The sequence below is a fragment of the Pseudonaja textilis genome, chromosome 1, assembly GCF_049901715.1.
Source record: "Pseudonaja textilis isolate UNSWEBS1 chromosome 1, rPseTex1.2, whole genome shotgun sequence".
In the NCBI taxonomy this organism is placed as follows: domain Eukaryota; kingdom Metazoa; phylum Chordata; class Lepidosauria; order Squamata; family Elapidae; genus Pseudonaja; species Pseudonaja textilis.
Window position 1 is genome coordinate 121,979,521 of NC_141990.1, and position 20,457 is coordinate 121,999,977.

At 37.5% G+C, this 20,457-nt stretch overlaps 1 protein-coding gene and 1 long non-coding RNA gene across 13 annotated transcripts in view; one reads left to right on the forward strand and one right to left on the reverse strand.

The window, feature by feature from the left end:
- KHDRBS2 (KH RNA binding domain containing, signal transduction associated 2) overlaps nucleotides 1–8,726 on the forward strand; it is a 462,416-nt gene extending 453,690 nt beyond the window's left edge. For all 5 annotated transcript variants that reach the window (XR_015740011.1, XR_015740010.1, XR_015740012.1 and 2 more), the window contains 2 exons: nucleotides 3,120–3,172; nucleotides 8,085–8,726. The gene's annotated coding sequence lies outside the window, so the exon portion shown is untranslated. The remainder of the gene's footprint in view (nucleotides 1–3,119; nucleotides 3,173–8,084) is intronic.
- LOC148127794 (uncharacterized) overlaps nucleotides 1–20,457 on the reverse strand; it is a 120,376-nt gene that overhangs the window by 23,294 nt on the left and 76,625 nt on the right. The window contains exon 6 of one of the 8 annotated variants that reach the window (XR_015740025.1): nucleotides 8,316–9,795. The exons of 6 other annotated variants lie outside the window; for them this stretch is intronic. This is a non-coding gene — a long non-coding RNA (uncharacterized LOC148127794). Of the gene's footprint in view, nucleotides 1–8,315; nucleotides 9,796–12,537; nucleotides 17,564–20,457 lie in introns of those variants that run through there. One more of the 8 variants, XR_015740024.1, reaches the window with a different exon arrangement.

Here is a 20,457-nt window from a genome sequence, read left to right on the forward strand (position 1 = left end):
GTGCAAGTAGCTTTCTTTTCCACTCATTTATCTCAGGACAGGAGATGAACATATCAATAAAGGAAAATATTGTAGTTCAGGATTGAAATGAGGAGTTCTTAGCCATTTCTACTCACAGTCCAGTTTTTCCAGAATGCCAGGGGTTCCAGAGTTTCCTTAATTTTTGCTTGCTGCTAAAGACTGGAAAATAAAAGCCAAATCTGGAGAGTTTTGCCAGTCCTTCCTCAGCTTTTGTCTGGTTTTGCTGAACATGCAGACAAGCCTTATTAAAACTAAATCCCTAAGCTCCATTGAAGATGAATTTGGTTGTTTGGTTGCAAATGTTCCTTATCCAAACTAAGTAATAACATCAGAAAACAACCAAGCTCAGAAAGCACCAAGGACCCCTCAGAGTTAATATATGAAAAAAATTCCAGGTGGGGCATGGATTTGCGGTCTTTTCTCCCAATGCCCTTTTTGACCTTATTTTTGCAAACTTTCAGCACATCGTGTGGTAAAACCCCAGACTGAGAAAGATAATGGACAAGAGTAACCATGACATTGATTAGCCAGGAGAGTAGGCACATAAGTAACCAGGTGGTTCCACATGGACCACCAAGCAAGATCAGGAGGAAGTTAGTGAGAAATCAAGGGCTGGAGAATGTGGAGAGAGATGAGTAAGCAGACCCTGGTGCCTCATGTGTAGCCAGGAAAACCAACAGAAGAAGCAGTGTCAGTGATCACCAGATGGACAGAGCACAGAGTACCAATCTGCTTGGTACCAGTCTACTAGGAGAGCCAGATCTCTCTTTCTATGATGCATTTTATCTTTTTCTTGTATTTTTATTATTGCTGTTGGAATTGATCTGGGACTTATTTACAAAACAATAGCAAAACATGTTGCCAGTTAGGCTCCAAAAGCCAGAGGATGTGAAAGTTCACCATGCTGGACAGTTGAGAAAGCTGGTTTCTACCTGTAGAGCAGGGGTGTCAAACGTGTGGCCCGAGGGTTGGATGCATCACGCACTGACCACACCCACCTCCCAGTTTAGCAAAGGGGAGGACGTTGCGATACATCAAGTGACGACAACGTGTTGTCACAAGTATGATCCCCCTGCTGTAGAAGCTGAAAGAATTTGTGACCCAATTGCTTAAAGTCCTACCTGCAGGAAGTGATGCCATTCTCATGGGCATTCCAGCAGGGCAGTTAAACTCTTTGCTACAAGGAAGAAAATGTTTCCTGCCTTTGCCTCCTTCATGCAGACCAGGCTGCTGTCTGGGGTTGTAACCACCCCTAGATGGCTTTTCTACCAAGCCTTCCTTTTATTACCCCAAACTAAGTTGCTAACCCTAGATTCATCTGATTTTTAGTGAGATAGTAGGGAGGATTAAATGCTGGCATGCTGGCTTTTGATTAAGGTTTATTATTATTATTATTATTATTATTATTATTATTATTATTATTATTATTATTATTATTATTATTATTTCTTACACCTCTTTACAGTATTCTACCTTTATAAGATATGTTTTTCCTTTCTTTAAGGGCATCTTAGAAATATTTTAAAGAAACAACTTCAGCATCACAAATTCACTCAGATGAATTTAGCATTTCCATTTGATATTTGTAATTTGCAAAAGAACCTTTTCTGTTTCACCTAATTATTTCAGGAATGCCATAATGAATTGAAAAGTCATCTCCAAAGCCAAATTCTGACCATTGATAGAATTTAGCAGGGAGAGAGAGAGATGCCAAATCTCAAAGGTTTTCTTTCAATAATTTCTCATCAGATTTTTTTTGTTTGTTTCTTTTTAAATATCAGTCGGCTTATCATTAAGCTTCAGAGGTTCTTAAATTGCTTTTTGGAGTTTATTTGTCAAATAACTCAGGATATAAAAGTGGGACCATAAACATTAATTGAGCAGCCATTAAGCAGGATGGCTATTTGTTTTTGGGTTGATCGTGAACATAAAGCTTCATACCCTCTGGTGGGAAACAATTAGACATAATGATGAACACACTATTAAATTCTACTCTTGCCACCCTTCTGATATCCGTTGAGCTGGGTAAAATAGAAACCAGCTGTAGTCAGTATGCTGACACCCATGATGGGAAGTCATATTTTTACTCTTGTCTCACAGCCTGTTATGAATGGCATAAAGGTTCTAATGCTTTATGCTAATGGCAGTGACTAATGATCGTCATTATCTTCATTTATGTTCATAAAAATATTTTTCCACAGAGTCAGATCATAAATAGAACACTGTTTAAAATGAAACCATGGGATTTTTTTTAAAGGAGGTATAAAATCAACTTAAATACCAGAGATGGAGTATCTAAATTATTTGATTTCATAGGGTGATGATAATAATAGTGCTAATTTTGTTTTTAGAAAGGAATTGAAATGTTTATATTCATCTATGAGCAACCTCTTAGTGCCGAAGGTAAGAGGAGCAAAGCTTGCGGCAGAAAAACCAATGTGGGTTATAAATTTGACACTGCCAACTTGGAGGTTTCCATTTTCTTTGGCGAGAAAGACAGTAAATTTCCTCATCCATTTCCGATTTCAGTTATGATTTCTGCTTACTTGTCAGCTACAGAGCACTTCATTATATGCACACTCAGAAACTCTTAAATGGATGAGGCAGCTATTTGCATCTGATAGAAGTTAAAATGGGACATTAAATTAATGCCAAATAAGTGAGTGCGCATTTTGGTGTCATTATGAATGGCTGCAGTGCCGCACAAATGTGTGGATGCTTATGTGCTGACAACTCCTACATTTCATTGAAACTTCTCCAAGAGCTAGACGTGTAAGAATAAATTGCCACCTTGAAGGATAAAATTAGTAGATGATGTAAGTCATAATAAGTGCACTTATATAATATAATATAAAATATAATAAAAGTATTAATAATTGCTGATTTTTTTGCTACCTTGGAATGAAAGGAGATGTATCTTTTGCAGTGAGAGACAATGTAATTGTAGGAAAACTTCAACCACAGGTAAACTGTATGTGCTTAGATGTGTTGAAAGGTATCAAAATGCCTTTCTTTTGTGGATTCGATTTTCATGCTGGGAGAGCTCCGGTGCAAAGATACAGACAACTGCTTGAAAGCTGGATCTTTTTATTTTTCAGGAAGGCGGAGAACTGCAAGAAGTCTGCGTTCCTGGGCTAGCTAGCTTCTTATGGTAAGTCCCTGGTTTTTTATACCTTTTTCTCCCTTTGTAAGTTACTTTTGTGTGAGTGTTTGTATTTGTGCCTAATGTTTCAAATCCTGTTTGAGTTTGTCTTTATTTCTGCCAGAGGGCAAACTCCGCGGGGTGCAGAAGGCAAACTCCGCGGGGTGGCTAGGTTGTATTATTGGTTTTCTGTAATCTCTTTTAGCTTTAAGATAGTTTTTCATATTTGTTCTGTGGCAATCTCCTGTCTGTCCCTTTTGTAATTTATATTTTGTGTCTTTTGTCTGTTTGTTTTGCTTATTTGGTATCTCCTGTGTTTGTAAGGGTTTTCTAAATTATCTTTTGTTTTCTTTTCCTATTTGTCTAGTTTTCTTAATTACTTAGGCTTTTGTCTATAGGGATTCTTTAATACTTTTTATTTGATTCCTTTTCCTATGTAAGTTTGTTTTCTGGCTGACCCGATGTTCCCCTTGGGCTTTTCCTGTTTTTTTTTTTTTTTTTTTTTGTGACACTACTGCCTTCGTGAAATTCCCTTTCCACAGAAGTTATGGACAGCAGTTACTGAGGTAGAACAAATGTGGCATACCAACCCATGTTTAGACAATGTATTGGGTGAGATTTATCCCAAAGTCAGCATGGGTATAACCTCACATTGTCAGAAGCTGCAGGAGATATAGTCTAGGGGTCCTGCATAGATCCTTTCCTTTCCTAAAACAAACGATGCAAAACAACAAAGGCTGCTGCACAAAATGGGAAATGAGAGAAAATGTGTACCTGGCATATTTTGTACAGAAAATTTCTTTGCATCGAATGTGTATCATTTGGGAGTGGAATATACACTCTGATTTACTTTTAATATACTTATGGTACATTAGGCATGTAGTAATGAGGAAGAGGAGTATTGTTGAACTGATTTTTTTTCACTCATCCTCAAGCTATGTACTTTGCGGACAGTCCAACCACATCATTTCTCTAGGCAAGGAAGCATCATATAGAGTAAGCAGCAATCATCATAGATCTCTTACCACTTGGTTTCCAGACATATCCGATGCCTATCCAGAGATGCTTCATTGCATTTCTTTTGTACCACAGAAAAGGCCCCCACTTTTATCTCAGATTTGGCATCCAAGTCACACAAAGGAAAGCTTCTAGCTGTGCCCTGAATCTAGTCATTCACTTGACTTTGAGGTCCCCGTGGACAAAACTGAATAGTACTGGCTGTGCAACACTTTGCTCAGCCTCCCATCTCTATTTGTATGCCATAGAGTTCAGGAGGGCATTCATAGGAAGAACCCAGATATTCAAATAGGAAGGAACAAGAAACCCAACTCAGTTGTTTTTATTTCCAGCCAGTGGTTTCCCCTTAACTTTCACATTTCTTTTAAAACAGTTGTGTTGAAAGACTAAACAATAATTCAACGATTAGAGCAGCAGGCTTTAGCTTTTCACTCAGTATATTAAAGCACACAGACGTGTGTGTGTGTGTGTGTGTGTGTGTGTGTGTGTGTGTGTGTATTGTTTTTCCCCAGGACTCTAGTTTAAAACAAGCTCAACTGTATAAATACTCAAATAGAGAAACCTTGTCTATTTTTCCTTAGGCTGGAAATTAAAATTAATTTAAATGGGGAGGGGGGCTATGAAGAAATAACACAAAATTCAAAACCGAACAAATAGAATTTGTGAGCTGCCATCAGATGTTTTGAAGTCCCCTAGAGTATATGATTTAAAGGGGGAATAGACAAGACCGTCAATGTTTCTCCTTTAGAGAGATCGATACCATTTCCCAGGATCATAGGGAGTTGGTTGCTAAAGAACAGCAGATATCTTTTTGCCCTCTCATTTTGTTGTCTGGCCATAGGAGAACATAGAATCCCAAATTAGACCTCACTTTGGCTTGATCTAGTAGGGATCCCTTCATATAATTTCAAAGTATTAACATTAGACTAGAAATGGGATATTCCTAGAATGGGATCTTGTGAAGCTCCCTACACCAGCCCCATGACTTCTCTTGCCCCATTGAGTGTAGGAAATAAATAGCTCATAGAAAGCCAAGCAAAGAGTTACTTTAATGGACAAGGAAAATCCCAATGGCCATTCGGTCAATCAATCATTTTATTTTGGTCAATGACCAGCAAAAATGAGAGTCACAATTGATTACAGTAAAACAAGCTATAAAGTCACTAACAAGCAAAACTGTAAGTTAAAGTTTAAGAATTGCGGAGTAAAAATTAATAAAGTATGATGCAATATATATATAAGGCAACTAAACAATCGTTGAGTATAACAGAACAGTAAAATTGTTGATCTGAATTGTGCAGAACTATTATAATACTAAAAGCCAAAAGTTAGGAAAATTAATATTGTATTGAGAGAAATTTGGGCGGGGGGAAATAGGGGAGACATTGAAAATTGCTCCTGTATACTTACTCATTACCACTGCACTATGTTGGTAGCATTATCCTAGCAGCTTGTTCAGGTCAACCTCCAAATATTTCACACAGTTGGAAATAAAATAGTTTTGGAATTATCCCCTTTATGATCATTTCTGAAAAATGGTTAAGCTACATTTTCCCGGCTCATGTTCTTTTAAAAAGAGCCATAAATATTTGCATAAATACATGAAATAAAAGACGAAGAAGATAGCAGTTTGTAGTGGGGACCTTTAAACCTCAATTCTGTAAAGCATATATTACTTTTTCTTCATTAGATTTCTGGTGAGAATGCTGAAAATATTAAGTACCAGGCAATCCACCAGAATTAGATTCCAATTGGCTTCAGCAATTTTTGAAGCCTGTCTGAGATTTTAAAATGATTTTAGACCATAGTGAAAATGACAAATAAACGCTTATCAAACCAGTGGGAAATGTTTTTTTTTTTTTTTTCTGAAAGAAGACTGCTGTTTTGGCTTTTAAACTAACCTAAGCTATTCCAGTTACCAAATACTGAATCATAAATTAGACTAATTTGAATATGAAGGTACCTGCTTTATTTTTCTTTTTATTTATGATTATTCCTACACAAACGTTCAAATAATGAAAGGCAGAAGGTTGCATCATTTTTGTTTGCATATATAAAGACATTTCAGGGAAGTTTCTTTGTACCTCTGAAATGAGTGGAAAATATATCTCTTTTAGCATTCAACTAATGTTTTATTTCTTTTGCTGTCTTTCTTCTGGGCATCAGTATTCCTGTACTTCCCTCTCTTTTCTTTTCTTTTCTTTTCTTTTCTTTTCTTTTCTTTTCTTTTCTTTTCTTTTCTTTTCTTTTCCTTTCCTTTCCTTTTTCCTTCCCTTTCCTTCCCTTCCCTTCCCTTCCCTTTCCTTTCCCTTCCCTTCTCTTCCCTCCTGTTTCCAAAATGAGGGTGGATGATTGTCCTATATACACCCTATGTAAGAGTTTGCAAATGTACTAAGTGAGTGTAATTTCATTCCAATCAAAGGAAGAGCCATCTGGCTCTATATGATTGGCTGATTTGATAATAGGCATGAAGAAACAGTTTGCAATATTTAAGTATGCCAGAGGCTGCTAAAGGTTAGAATATTAAGTTCTATCTTTAAGTACTGATAGTAGATATAATACTGTCATCAACTAACTATCTCACTCCAGCGCTTTTCAGTTGTATTGAGACTGGCTCCCAAGGACTGAGTTGGTTGTGTATTATAGGAATTAAAACCCAGTACAGCCGAAATAGGTCAACTGGGGAAGCATCTTTTTATCTAAACATGTATGAAAGGTTCTGCTGAAATGCTAGACACTTATTGCATCAGAACATCTTACACACATCTTACAACATCTTCTCTAAAATATCTAGATAGCTAATCCTGAAAACACATCAGATCCAACATCCAGGTTCTCAGAGACATAGGTGCTTTTTGGAAATTCACAAGCAGGATTTTCAGCCATCTTTCTCCACTGATGATGCTTCATAAAGATTATAAATAATTGCCATTGATGATTTAATGTATAAAAAGCAACTTTGTGCATATAATAGAATAACAAGAATTGGAAAGGACCTTGGAGGTCTTCTAGTCCAACCCCCTGCAACCATTCTTCATATGAGTTAGCATCCCCACTCCAATCATCTTTGTTGCTCTTCTCTGAACTCTTTTCAGAACCTCAACGTCTTTTTTATATTGTGGTAACCAAAAGTGGATGCAATATTCCAAGTATGGTGTCACCAAGGTATTATAAGGTGGTACTAACACTTCACGTGCTCTTGATTCTACCCTTCTATTAATGCAGCCTAGGATTGCATTGGCTTTTTATCATCGCTTCATCTCAGAAGCCCTTCCTAAATGCAGGTCATATTTGCTCAGGATTAGAAGACAGGAACAAAGGGTATATTTGGTGAAAAACCAATGGGCCATCGACTTCAGTATTCTGTTTCTAACCATGAGAATAGTTATTTCTACTTGCTATAGGTTAAATACAATCAGATGAGATTCGACCTCATCAATCCTTTGATAGGAGAACACTAGGAAATCTTTGTGTTATAGGATAAACTGAGAAGTTGAAAAAATACATCTTAGAATAAAGCAATAGCCAATGTTGGTTTCTCTATGTAGTCACAAAATAGGATATTAGGTATAAATAGGGTATTAGGAGAATACAATAATACTAAGACATCAAGCCACCTGGGCTGGTTGCAATCAAGTGAATTAGAGCTTCAACTTCAAATCTGAGTCAAAAGAAATATTTGCAAATCCCAAACTTCATTTCTCCTACATGCCAGTTTTGGAGACAAATAAAAACTGTATTTAAAAAAAAAAATCAGAAAGAGTGGGATAAAATATGGGATGGCATTGACTGCCATCCAAGGGAATCCAGCAGTTATAGACATGCAGTAATTTTTTAAAAATTCATTTTGCTTCCACCAAAACGCAAAAGTGACTATCATTTTAACAGTGAGTTTCCTCCTCAGGGAGAAGAATCTCCCAACTGTCAGGCAAATATGGGAAGAAGATGCAAGAACCATGCAAAGAACCTTTTGAAATACAGAATTGAAAGATTGTTATTTCCCCCAAGAGCGGGAAGCCATTGTGAACATTTACCTTGGTTATTTTTTTTAAGTTATATAAGAAGTGCAGATTTTGCAGCTAAACTTCCACACTTCTCTTTTTTTTAAAGAAAGAAAGTTTTTATTTTTAAAAAAAAAAAATAGGCAGAATTAGATAAGCAATACAGTACAACTTTATTTTAACAGGTTTAACAAAGTGGGAGGGCTTCAATTATTACTAAATGTCTAGTAAATTAAAGAGGCAACATTTCAGTAAATGCCATAAACTACAGTACAGTTTGATCAATTTTACTATAAAATCTGGCATCAATGACTAGAAAAATCAAAGTTTTATTGAATGTGCAACTGTTGTCTGAGACCAGCATGATTGGAAAGCTGAAATTCCAAGCCTGATATTTAAAGGCTACATCCTCAACTCCTTCTTTCCTCAAACTATTTTTATAGGGAAATAAATCCTTAAAGGAATGGGGGATTTAACATGAAGTTGTGAAGTCTCTTGTTCATACCAAAATAATACTGAACATATTGAAAAATAAGGAAAATTATGGCCTGTGCAGAATCGGAGAGGTTAACCCTAGAATTTAAAAAAAGTGGGGGCGGGAATCTGAGTACTATGAAATGTGGAATAAATTTTATCAGTGGTTGCATAGAAGAAGGCAAGGCCGGAACCTAAGTAGCTACGCTGATTAGAAAAATTAGTAAATGATGTATCAAACAAGAGGATTGTAAACGGTGAAGTAAAATTTATATATGTATAACAATTGTAATGCCAGAACAGATGAACCATGTTGCATTCTTATAATTAAAATAAAAAAAATAATAGGGGGGAAAAAAGATCCTGCCTCATAAAGGCACATTATCATGTGATGGCCTTTGAGTTTTAGAATTCAGTCAAATCAATCTATTTGCATGCCTGGGGGGGTGGGGCAAGGGGAGAGGGAAAGGCGGGGAGGGAGAGGGGGAGCAAGAGAGATGGAATGTGATGTAGGGATTAAGGTACTACATTAGGAATAGAGAGACATAGCTTCCTAGGCAATGAAATTGATTGGCTGCCTTTGGGCCAGTCATTGCTCCCAGGCTTCACCCAGGAAGTTGAAATGCTTCTATCTTATAACACACATAGGATCAGTGTGGTAGATTATGGCCCATGACATCCGGGGAAAGGTCTTTCATTCTGCAATGGATTGATTTGGGCTGAAAATAATAATGCATGTTCACACACACATATTTTCAGGGATGGGGGGCGGGGGGTGTTTGTAACTATAAATGATTTCATTTGTAGAGCATTATGGCCTATGCCTTGGCACTTACGAATGGAATGGGAAGTGCTTTATCATTCTTGTTTGGCTGTGGTCGTGAAAGAATAATGAAGGATCCGAAATGTTCATGGAGCTTATTTGTATTGGGCTGCGCAGGTGTGTTTGTGTCACCGATAATTAATGACTGACTGAATCTCATTCCACTGTTTCCACAGGCTGTTGACAACTGTAGAGCAGAAAAAGATGTGACGGCCAACAAATCAAAACATTGTTCTTGTAAAGGTCAAGATGATCTTTTGCTCTTCACCCTTCTGAGAAGGAAACATAGGGAACACAGCACCATCGGTCCACCTACCCTGAAGTCGGAGGGGGAAGCGAGAAAGAAATTGTAACAAAGCAGGGGAGGGAAAACAGTAGAACAATAAATCTTTTGGAAGTGTTGAAAAAAATGAAGTGCTTGTGAATCAATCTAAGTGGGGAGAGTTCTTATTGCCGAGGACCAATAATACTCTAAATAAGATTGATCCAGTGTAGAGCCTTGATTAATGGATAAAGAACTCCCTGTGATATTTCACACGAGATGGCTTTCGTTTAATGAATACACTGCAAGACAATTATGTCGTTTAACTCCTGCACATTTCCTAGTAATTAAAAATTTTACTTAAGGAAAGAAAATAGTACCAACTCCTTCCTTAGAAAAACTCTTATAATAAGCGGAACCTGGGTTTATATCTAGGAAGAGAAGGTGGGTATTTGCATGCGTATTTCAGTGCAAGATGTTAAGAAGGCTAACAATGATCTGATCCTCCTTATGAGCTTCCAGCAACATCTGGTGGCTGGCTGCCTTCAATGACAGGATTTTGCCAGCTGTAGAACATAGAATAATAGACTTGCAAGGGACCTTGGGGGTATTCTAATCCATTCCCCTACTCAAGCAGGAGACCCTATACCATTTCAGATAAATGATTGTCCAGTCTCTTTTTGATAGTGATAGAGCACCCACAACTTCTGAAGGCAAGCTGTTCCATTCATTAATTGTTCTCACCGTTAGGAAATTTCTCCTTAATTCTAGTTGCTTCTTTCCTTGATTAGTTTCCATCCATTGTTTCTTGTCTTGCCTTCTGGTGCTTTGGAAAAGAGTTTGATCCCCTCATCTTTGTAGGAGCCCCTCAAATATTGGAACAATGCTATCATGTCACCCCCAGTACTTCTTTCAATTAAACTAGACACACGCAATTCCTACAACAGTTCTTCACATGTTTTAGCCTCCAGTCTCATAATTATATCTGTGGCTTTTCTCTGCACTCTTTTTAGAGTCTCAGCATCTTTTTTACATTGGGGTGAATCTTTGGTTCTTCACCCTTCCAAGAAAGAAATGCAGAGAACACAACACCATCAGTCCACCTACCTCCAAAGTTGGAGTAATAAATCAAATCGTATTTGTAAAATTCTAAACCATGTCCTGTTTCTAATGTGACAGATTTATCTATCTGTAGTGGTAATTTAATTTATGTAGATTACTCCATAATAAATACACCTGTCTGACTAATCCTAAAATAATTGCTTCAGCTAAGAATATCTATTGATTTGCTTGCTTTTTGGTTCAAAGCCTACAGAGTCTCTTAAACGCCACTGAAGTTAATGAAAACTACTTCTGCGTAGATATCATGTCACTGCACTATAAAAAGTTCTCTTTAGCTATAATTCCATATCCATTTTCCTGAGTATAAAACTTGTTATTTTTCTAAGACCAATAAAATCTGACTGATGATATAATTTTTCACAAGTCTGGAAATGTTGTACAGAGCCCAGATATAAAGAGGATTCAATGATTGGATGTTTAGGTCAAATGACAATCAAACTTTATTTGAAAATTGATTTACAAGACATGAAAATATTTAGAGGCATTACAACATAACAGCATATGTTTCCTTGCAATATTCAAATGTTACAAAGACGTGAAAATTGTTGATATAGTAATTCAGCAGGTCCAAAAAGAAATGCATTTATATTTCTAGGTGTGCACTGTTTCAGAGAATAACCACAGTTAATTAAATGACAACTTAACTCCTGTACACAGTAATTACAATTTTGAACTAGTCAATTTGACTTGTACTGCATTCCTGCATTATATTTCTAATTAATTTATGAGTCAGACTGTCAGATTTGCTTTCACAATATCGACACCTTTTCTTGGACAGAATAAAAGGGTCAAACTATAGATGTAACCCAGAAAAACCACATTTTTGCTAGAAAGAAGGCACATCTCTCCTCCATTATTTTTTTTTTTTGCAATCTCTTGGGTGAGAACAGGAGAATGATGTCTGAAATTTGTCGAGTCTGTGAGGTTTTTAAAACAAAAACGATTGATCGAAATGTAAAGGAGTCTCCTAGTTCTGCTGTTATTTTAGTTCCAAAAACAATGGCTTAATTGCAGCCTTTGGCCATCAGATTTTGGAAGCGTGATCTTGGAAGGCCAAGGGAGCAATGAAAGAAGAGCTAGTAATTCTTAACATTAGAAATTAAGTCGCTTTGTTAAAAAGTGTGCTAAGTATTGACCACTGCTATTTTGGGGATAAAACAGCAGCAAAAAGCCCCAAGGTTCCTAAGGGATGTTTTTTCCAAATCCTTTCTCCTATAAAGTTTTCCCTCCTAAATATCTCTCTTATTTGTTGTGTCCTTCCCCCACACCCCCATGCAACTGCAAGAAAATTGGTTGTATTTTTAATGGGAAAGCATACTTGGAATTTTCAACCAAGAGTAAAGTTTCCTAAGGTTATTCTATGCATATGTAAGAGTGGACCATTTCTCTGATTTTATTTTCATTTTTAACAATGACCAATGGTAAGCATGCTGCCTTTTCATATTCCTGCCCAGGGGTGATATTCGACCACCTTGGGCCACCTCAGGTGAGGTGGTGGGGACGATTTGAATCAATGAACCAATAAAAATTGCCCCTGGTTGCCCCGCACGGCTCGGTTGCCCGCCCGCCTGCCCAGTCACTCAGTCGCCTAGTCGCTGCTCACCTCTTCCAGCCAATCACTCGGCCCTTCCAGTCACTCAGCCCACCCACCGACCCACCCACCCCGCCTTATATATCCCTTCACCACGCGGCCTGCAGGAACATTGTCCATGGGATCTCAATGGGTTGGACACAACTTCAAGGGCAAAGAAGTGACGTTGATTTGGCCATGCCCACCCACCCACCCAGTCACATAACCACCAAGCCATGCCCACCAAACCACACTCAGAAAGCTGATAGGAAAGTTTTTGAATTTCACCCCTGTTCCCATCCCAACCTCAGGGATTTCTTCCCCAAAGTTGTCCCAGCAACTCGACTTCTTTTCTTTTTTGGTTTGAAAACGTTTCATTGTTTATCCAAATAGCTTCTTCAGTCTGGTTCAGACTGAAGAAGCTACTTGGATAAGCAGTGAAACATTTCAAACAACAAAAAAAGAACAATAAGCATGATTTTCTTAAAAATAAAAATCCTCTTGATCCTGATTCCATCAAGGGAAAATTACAGTATAGAATCGGATAGGAAGAATTTTATTCTCTCTAATTTATCAAATAAAGTGACCAAATTCTCACTACGAATAACCTAAATTACAAAATATAGGCATTGAGCAAATGATGAAAATTACATTTTTCCTCAATTTCCGTAATTTGTTTAATGACATAAACTGGCACATATGGTGTGATTAGTGAGATTTGCATTATGGCATCATCACCAAAGTGACATAATAACACACAATTTGCCTCATTTGGTTAACAGGTATATTATGCAAATATCATAATCACCGTGCTCACCTAATTTCAGATATAATGGACAGTCTTGAATAAAAGACACACTCTCCCCTGAATGAGTCTCTTAAAACAATAATTTACAAATGTTTCACTGAAATAAATAAATCAGGAAAACTTCTTTGAAGGCCAATAGAAATCTTCATTATTTTTTTACTGATTTAAATCTTTCCATGTTCTATCCATACTTGTCATTTATAGAATAGGTTACTTTTGGGAAGATCTCTCTGTGCTATTTGCAAGTAGCTTTTTCCAGGAAATATTGGCAATGGGGATATTGGCAAACATCTGTTGTGTGAAAGAAATGTTTTAGCTTTGGAATAAGTAGAAAATGAAAGCTGCAGTACAATGCTCGTATTTTATTTCAATACAGGGAATAAATGATATACATTAAGTTCCCAGGCATCCAAACCTTTCCCCCCTCTTTGAATTAAATTGCTCAATGAAAACTTTGGTCAGTTATATTTTGGCTAGTTACTTGCCAGTTCTCCATCTTGCAGACATCTGCCTGCCCCAGAAAACTCAAACAAAACAGTACTCTCTTATTGACTTGAAAGTTTATTTACTGAAAAGCAACTGTTATAAATAAAACTGCAGTTTTATGAAGACATATGTGGTAGTCATTATATCTTATTAGGCCAAAGGCCGCAACAAAAATAAACAACTCAAATGCTGATGGCAGTAGACACACGACAGACAAGATGAATATACACACATTTTTATCATCATTATCTTTTCTACCAACATAGTAGATAAGCGCCAGCAGAAATGGAATAACAAAGACACTAAAGCTGGAAATATTATTATGTTCAGGAGGTGGGAGTTGGCCCTCTGGGAAGTATTTGTTACCATCAGAAAAGCTTACAAAATGGAAAACAACATCCAAACAACTCATAAAAATGAATTGATACAAGTAACCCATGACATATGACTAGTTACTTAACGAATGTTTGATGTTACAATCAACCCAATTTGGGGCTACTTATGATCTGGATTCAGCATTCCAACAATGAGTGCCCCCTGCACAGTCACCTAACCAAACTTCAGGTGCTTGGCATGTATGGTTGTTTGTAGTATCCTGCAGTCATCTGACCACGTTTTACTACAGTTTTGCACTTCTGGTTTTTGGCAAAACCACCTCTGTAATGAACCAATGACTACAAATTCATTTAATGACTATGGTGATTCACTCAACAAGCACTGCAAAAAAGGTCATAAAATCAAGTTGGTCATGTGACCAATCCATTTTATGATGGTTATGTCTTACGACCATGATGTCTACTGTGGTCATGGTCATAAGTTGAGGACTATCTGTCCTCAACAGATAGAGAAAGAAATGCTACCAGCTCTAAATGTCTTTTAATTCAAGGAAATGCAAGTCATGAGCATTCTAGAGAATGCTATAGTAGCCAAGACCCACTGGAGAAGAGAAATGGAAATTTGGGTTGTGGGAAGGGAAGGGAATTTCCCAATGACTAGAAATCTAAGGGAGGAACACTACTATTAGAATAGGGGGTGGGGTGGGAATAAGATGTTTTGTTGCCACTTGAACTATATTCTTTCTAGAATCCCTATGATAAAGGTAGTAAAAGTTTCCCCTCTCCAGTCATGTCCAACTCTAGGGGAGTGGTGCTCACCTCTGTTTCTCAGCTGAGGGAGCCAGTGTTGTTCAAAGAAGCTTCTGTGTTCATGTGGCCAGCATAACTATATGCCAAGGCAGCTGGAATGCTTACATTGAAGTGGTACCTATTAATCTACTTGCATCTGCATGTTTTGAACTGCTAGGTGGGCAGGAGCTAGGGAAGTAACGGGAGCTCACCCCGTTGTGAGGTGCTTGGGTCTTGAACCCAAGCTATCACAAGCTCAGCATCTTTAATCGCTGAGCCATGGCAAACCTTCTATGATATTTTTAGCATAACTCTCAGTCTCCCCTTATTTCAATGGTAATCTCACTGCTCTTCTCTAAGGTACTCACTTGCAAACATAGATCTGAAATAAGCTCACAATTCTTGCCAGGATGTTATTTGTATTTTTTTTTCCTTAACACTCAGGAGACTGAGTTCTTATCAGAATAAAGGTGAGATCTTATCAGAATAAAGCAAAGGTGACAGAGAGAAAAACTAAGGGTGCTTTATAACTGATGGTCTTATTGTCTCTCAGGTGGCACCGAATTACAGCAGGTGGACCTAAAATGAAGAACTGTCCAGGCCTCACAGTCTCCAATATTTTGACTAATAATGCTATGTTCCCAAAGACATTTTTGGAAGAAGTGCATATTGCTCATTGCTCCCCTAATGAGGAGAAAGGGGGAGAAATTATAAAATGCCTCCTTGCTCTACGGAGAGGGAGAGGAAAGAGCAGATCTCATTCTATCTAACACCTTTCACCCTGTTGCTAGAAAAACATTCTCATTAGGTAGAAGAACTACCATAATTGTATCAAGGGTAAATTAGGGCAGGGAGACATCCAGGCTGAGAGTAGATTGTACTATATCTGCAAGTGGACAGTCAACCTCTTTTTGCCAAGAGAAACCCATCTGAATAATGATATATCACAAATCTGACATAGGGAAAAGTAACTGGAACGATATTGTGAGGCAAGTGGGGCAGGGGGGAACTGGAGCTGTGAGGAGGCACACCATCACTCTGTTCAGAGCATGTCACACACTGATGTTATCATGAGAAGTTTTATTTCCAGGAGGTGAACAAGAAAAGCATCACTTTAATTGGAAAGGAGACTAATTCCTTCTCTTATTCCTAGAGAAGGAAAAGGCTCAAAGCTTCCTGTTTTCCGAGCCAGACAAAAGAGTGAGCACACCTTTCTCTCAGTCATTTGCCACACAATGCTGGAGACTTTACTGGGGGGCTTAGCCAGCATCATAATTTTTTTTCGGTATAGATCACTAGTACTCTAGCCCATCTCACAAGATCCTGGACAGAAATACTCCAAAATCCAGGTGGAGGGCAATATCTTGTGTGGAATGTTCCAGAGGTTTCACCGTTCCCATGTGAGAGAAGTGTAAAACATTTTCAAGAGGGGGCATGCTAATGACACATCAATCATTTTAGCAGAAAGCTTTTGGCAAGACATTGACCAAACTCTGGCCTTAAGAAAAAGAGGCAATAAAAGCATGCACTCAAAATAGGACCCAATGGAGAAACACAATTACACCATCTTCTGCAAATCTACATATATGTAAATTCTACTATTCCGTTTCCACTGATTTCAAAAGGATTTTTATAGGTTTATTGCAATTCTGGGCTTTACTAGTGAGAAAAAAACACACGCAAAATAATTTGTTAGTGAAGATCTAGGGCACCTGATTGTTTATTACTCTGGGGTTATGGAGAGTTATTACTAGCATTGTAGTTATTCTTCTGGCACTTCTTCAATATGCATATTGCATCTTTTTAAAAGAAAATTATTATTTTATTTGTTTATTAATGCCCATCTCCACAATAAGACAACTCTGGGTGGCTTACACAGAGAAAAACAATAATTATAAAAAATTATTTTTTAAAAGAATATAAAAATTAGAACCAAGAAGTTGGACAGAATGGGTATATGATCTTCTTATCCCATTAACCATCTCCAGTGCACCCCCTTGGGGCCTCAGATCAACTGGAAAAACCAAGTTTTGATAGCCTTCTGGAAGATTCTTTCAAAAAGAAAATCTTTAAACCCTAAAAATCCTGAAGCTTTCATTCCCCCTCCCCCACCAAAAAATTATCCCCCTTATTGTTAGACACGGGCAAAACTCTACCACAATACTAAATATTTTGAGCTCAAAATAAAAATGTTTTAAGTTCAAAGCCGACTATTCTAATCATGCCAGAACTGTTCCCATCATAAAATTGTCATATTGTGAGTTCAAAATATTTTTACAAATTTAGAAATTTTACTGTATGACCAATACAATTCAATCTGAACGCAAAATTTCTGTTTCAAGGAGCATTCAAGCACATTAAATGTAAAGTTTTTGGCTCATCATTTTAAATGAACACAAAAAATTTAAAGTTGTTATTGTATGGATAGGAAGAATTAATAATGATAGATCTTATTCAGAGAAAAATTACAAGTTATGGCAACCTGACAAATGTAGTTAATTTATTAATGGACAAAACTATTAAAATGTTATTTTTATAATAATCCATTTTATAATAATCTGTCTGGCAGGGCCATTGCCTAATTTTTGCCTATTTTGATGGAATATTTATTTGATCAGTTTTTTTAAAAAAAATCAGCTTTCATTTTCCCTTTTTATTTGCAATTGCTTGGTTTGTTGTTTTTCTCTTCGGTCCTGACACCGAAACATATGTGCTGAAATTTAAAAAAAAAAAAAACATTACTCCTAACATTTACAAGAGCTAGGTACTGAGCCCATTTGATTTAACAATAAAGTTGGCTGTTTGGGGAGCTGTAACTTCTTTGTAAATGGAACTGTGCAAAATGTTTGCTTACAAATACTATCCTATAAAATGTCACTTGTAGGGAAATTTAAAGAAAAGAAAAGCAATCCTGTTCTTAATGCTTCCATTGCAAACTTAAAGTTACATTTAAATGATCAGAGGGGACAGGACACTATTTCTCCTTTAACAGCTTATATTCCTGTACAAAGAGCCTATATTCCTGCTCTAGTGGCTAAGGCACCAGGCTAGGAACCAGGAGGTCATGAGTTCTAGTCCTGCCTTAGGCAAGAAGCCAGCTGGGTCAACCGGGGGCCAGCCACTTTCTTTCAGCCCTAGGAAGGGCGCAATGGCAAACCACTTTTGAAAAACCCTGCCAAGGAAAATACAGGGACTTGTTCAGGCAATCTCTGAGACTCAGAGATGATTGAATGAAACAGTCTCCCTTGTTCACAGTGATTAAGTAGCTGAATTGCTTCCCATCACCAACCAAAGCAATTTCAACAGTTTGCATAGCACTTGCAGGGCACCTATAAGTAGGTTTCGTTTAAGACTGCCTTGGATAATGACCGTTTGTATGATGAAAAAATAACTTTGCAATCAATCTTTGCATTTACAACTTATGCAACTCTGTAAAGCAAAGGAAAGTAAGGTCATAAGAGCCATGGTGGTGCCATGGTTAAAATGCAGTACTGCAGGCTACTGCTGCTGACTGCCGGCTGCTGGCAGTTTAGCAGTTTGATTCTCATCAGCTCAAGGTTGACTCAGCCTTCCATCCTTCCGAGGTCAGTAAAATGGAGACCCAGATTGTTGGGGGCAATATGCTGACTCTGTAAACCACTTAGAGAGGGCTGTAAAGCACCGTGCTGGTTGCTAACTTGTGGTCACTAAGCAAGGACTACCTACATTTTGAGGGAAGGTGAATCAGTGTGGAAGGAATTATCTCTGCTACATAAACCACTGAGGGGGGGTTTCTTTCCTTTTTTCCTTCCTAAATTATATATTACCTTTACCACGTTTTGTGGGTTTCACAACAAATCAGAAATTGCACAGCTTGGGTCACTGTAATTGTAAGGATGGAATGAAAGTTCTATCACATGTATTCTTTCTGGTCCCTTAAGGAATGCAAATGAACTCCAGAAACGTGTACTGAGTCCATATTAAATGAATGGAGGCTGCTATGATTAGCAGAAACTATAGCCCCCAATCTTGCTTCCCCCTCTCCAATTCTCTCATGGATCAGTAAAACTTTATTACCCTGCTCAGTTTTTAAAATCCCACTCAATTCCACATTCATTAAGACAAAAAAGGTCATAGCAGCCATTTCTTCCAATGGGATGGATAATTTTTAGCTGTCCTGAACATTAAACAAACCAATTTCTTTTTATATATTGGAAAGGAGACTGCTTTGCATCTGGTATATATAATCCCCTGTCTTATTAAAACATTTCAGGGAAAAATGTCAAGCTTGTTCATCAGAAGGGAAAAACAGAACGCTATTCAAAACATGTCTTTTTCTTTTTGGTAAGACACAAAAATGCTGCATCTCCCTCTTTTTATATAAGAGAGTCCAAGACTTAATTTCAACCAAGTCTTATTATAACCTTCAAGGATATAACCTGTTTATATCCGTATGTCTCTGTAAAATGCTTCTCTAAAATACTTCTGTGAGCCACAATGATGCAGTGGTTAGAGTACAGTACTGCAGGCTACTTCTGCTGGCTGCCAGCTGCTGCTGGCTGCCTGCAATTTGGCAGTTCAAATCTCACCAGGCTCAAGGTTAACTCAGCCTTCCATCCTTCCGTGGTGTGTAGAATGAGGACCCAAATTGTTGGGGGCAATAGGCTGACTTTGTAAAACCATTTAGAAAGGGCTGTAAAGCACTGTAAAGTGGAATATAAGTCTAAGGGCTATGGCTATTGCTATTCTCCATATTCCAGGAATAAGTTCTTTTGAAACATGAATAACTGGGAAGGGGGGGAATTTATTTAAACATCCTATGAGAGTTTTTCCTATTAACTTCCTAACTTCATTGTGACGAGAGCCACAGAACTTGCCCAGAAATTGGTGTATTTCCCTCCAAACTCATACATACCGAGAAATACAACCTAGCCATCCCATCTTTGGGAGCATCTTTGGCAGTTATTTGTGGAAAATGAAAGCAATACTTTTCTAGAAACTGTATTTTATTGAGGGGGGGGGGGAAAGAGGAGAAATCGAGAACATTAATTGTTTGGTATGAAGAGTATTGCAGAGATGCAATAAAGTGTTGGATTGTATAGAATGACTTTTTAAAAGAATGAGGAGCGGGGACAGGAAGCACAATTATTCTTTTCCTTGTATGACACAAAACATGGGGGAGAAAGCAGGAGCTGATTCTGGATCTTTCTTTAATTTCCTATTTCCAAAGTAAGGTTTATTCAAGTTTATTGATAAAATGAATTAAAGAAGTTCAGTGCGAGTGCCAAATAAATGGGGGTAATTATCAAAAGTAGTGTGATAACAGCAGATGGGTACAACAGAAAGGAAAATCATGTGTGTGTCATTTACATACAACAAGACTTCAACATTTAATTGTGTTCTTATACATTCCTTTAGGATGGGGAAAATGCCAGAATTAAACAGATCTGCACGATCCTTTGATATGGGCATTACAATGGGATCTATTGCATGGATCAAATCCCACACCAGTCCCAAGTTAATGAAAGCCTACATCTGAATGCCAGCCAAAAAGGTGTTGTAAAATTGAAATAATTGTTTCTATCATTTCTATTATTTCTATTTCCACATTTCTATTTTTGAAAGACC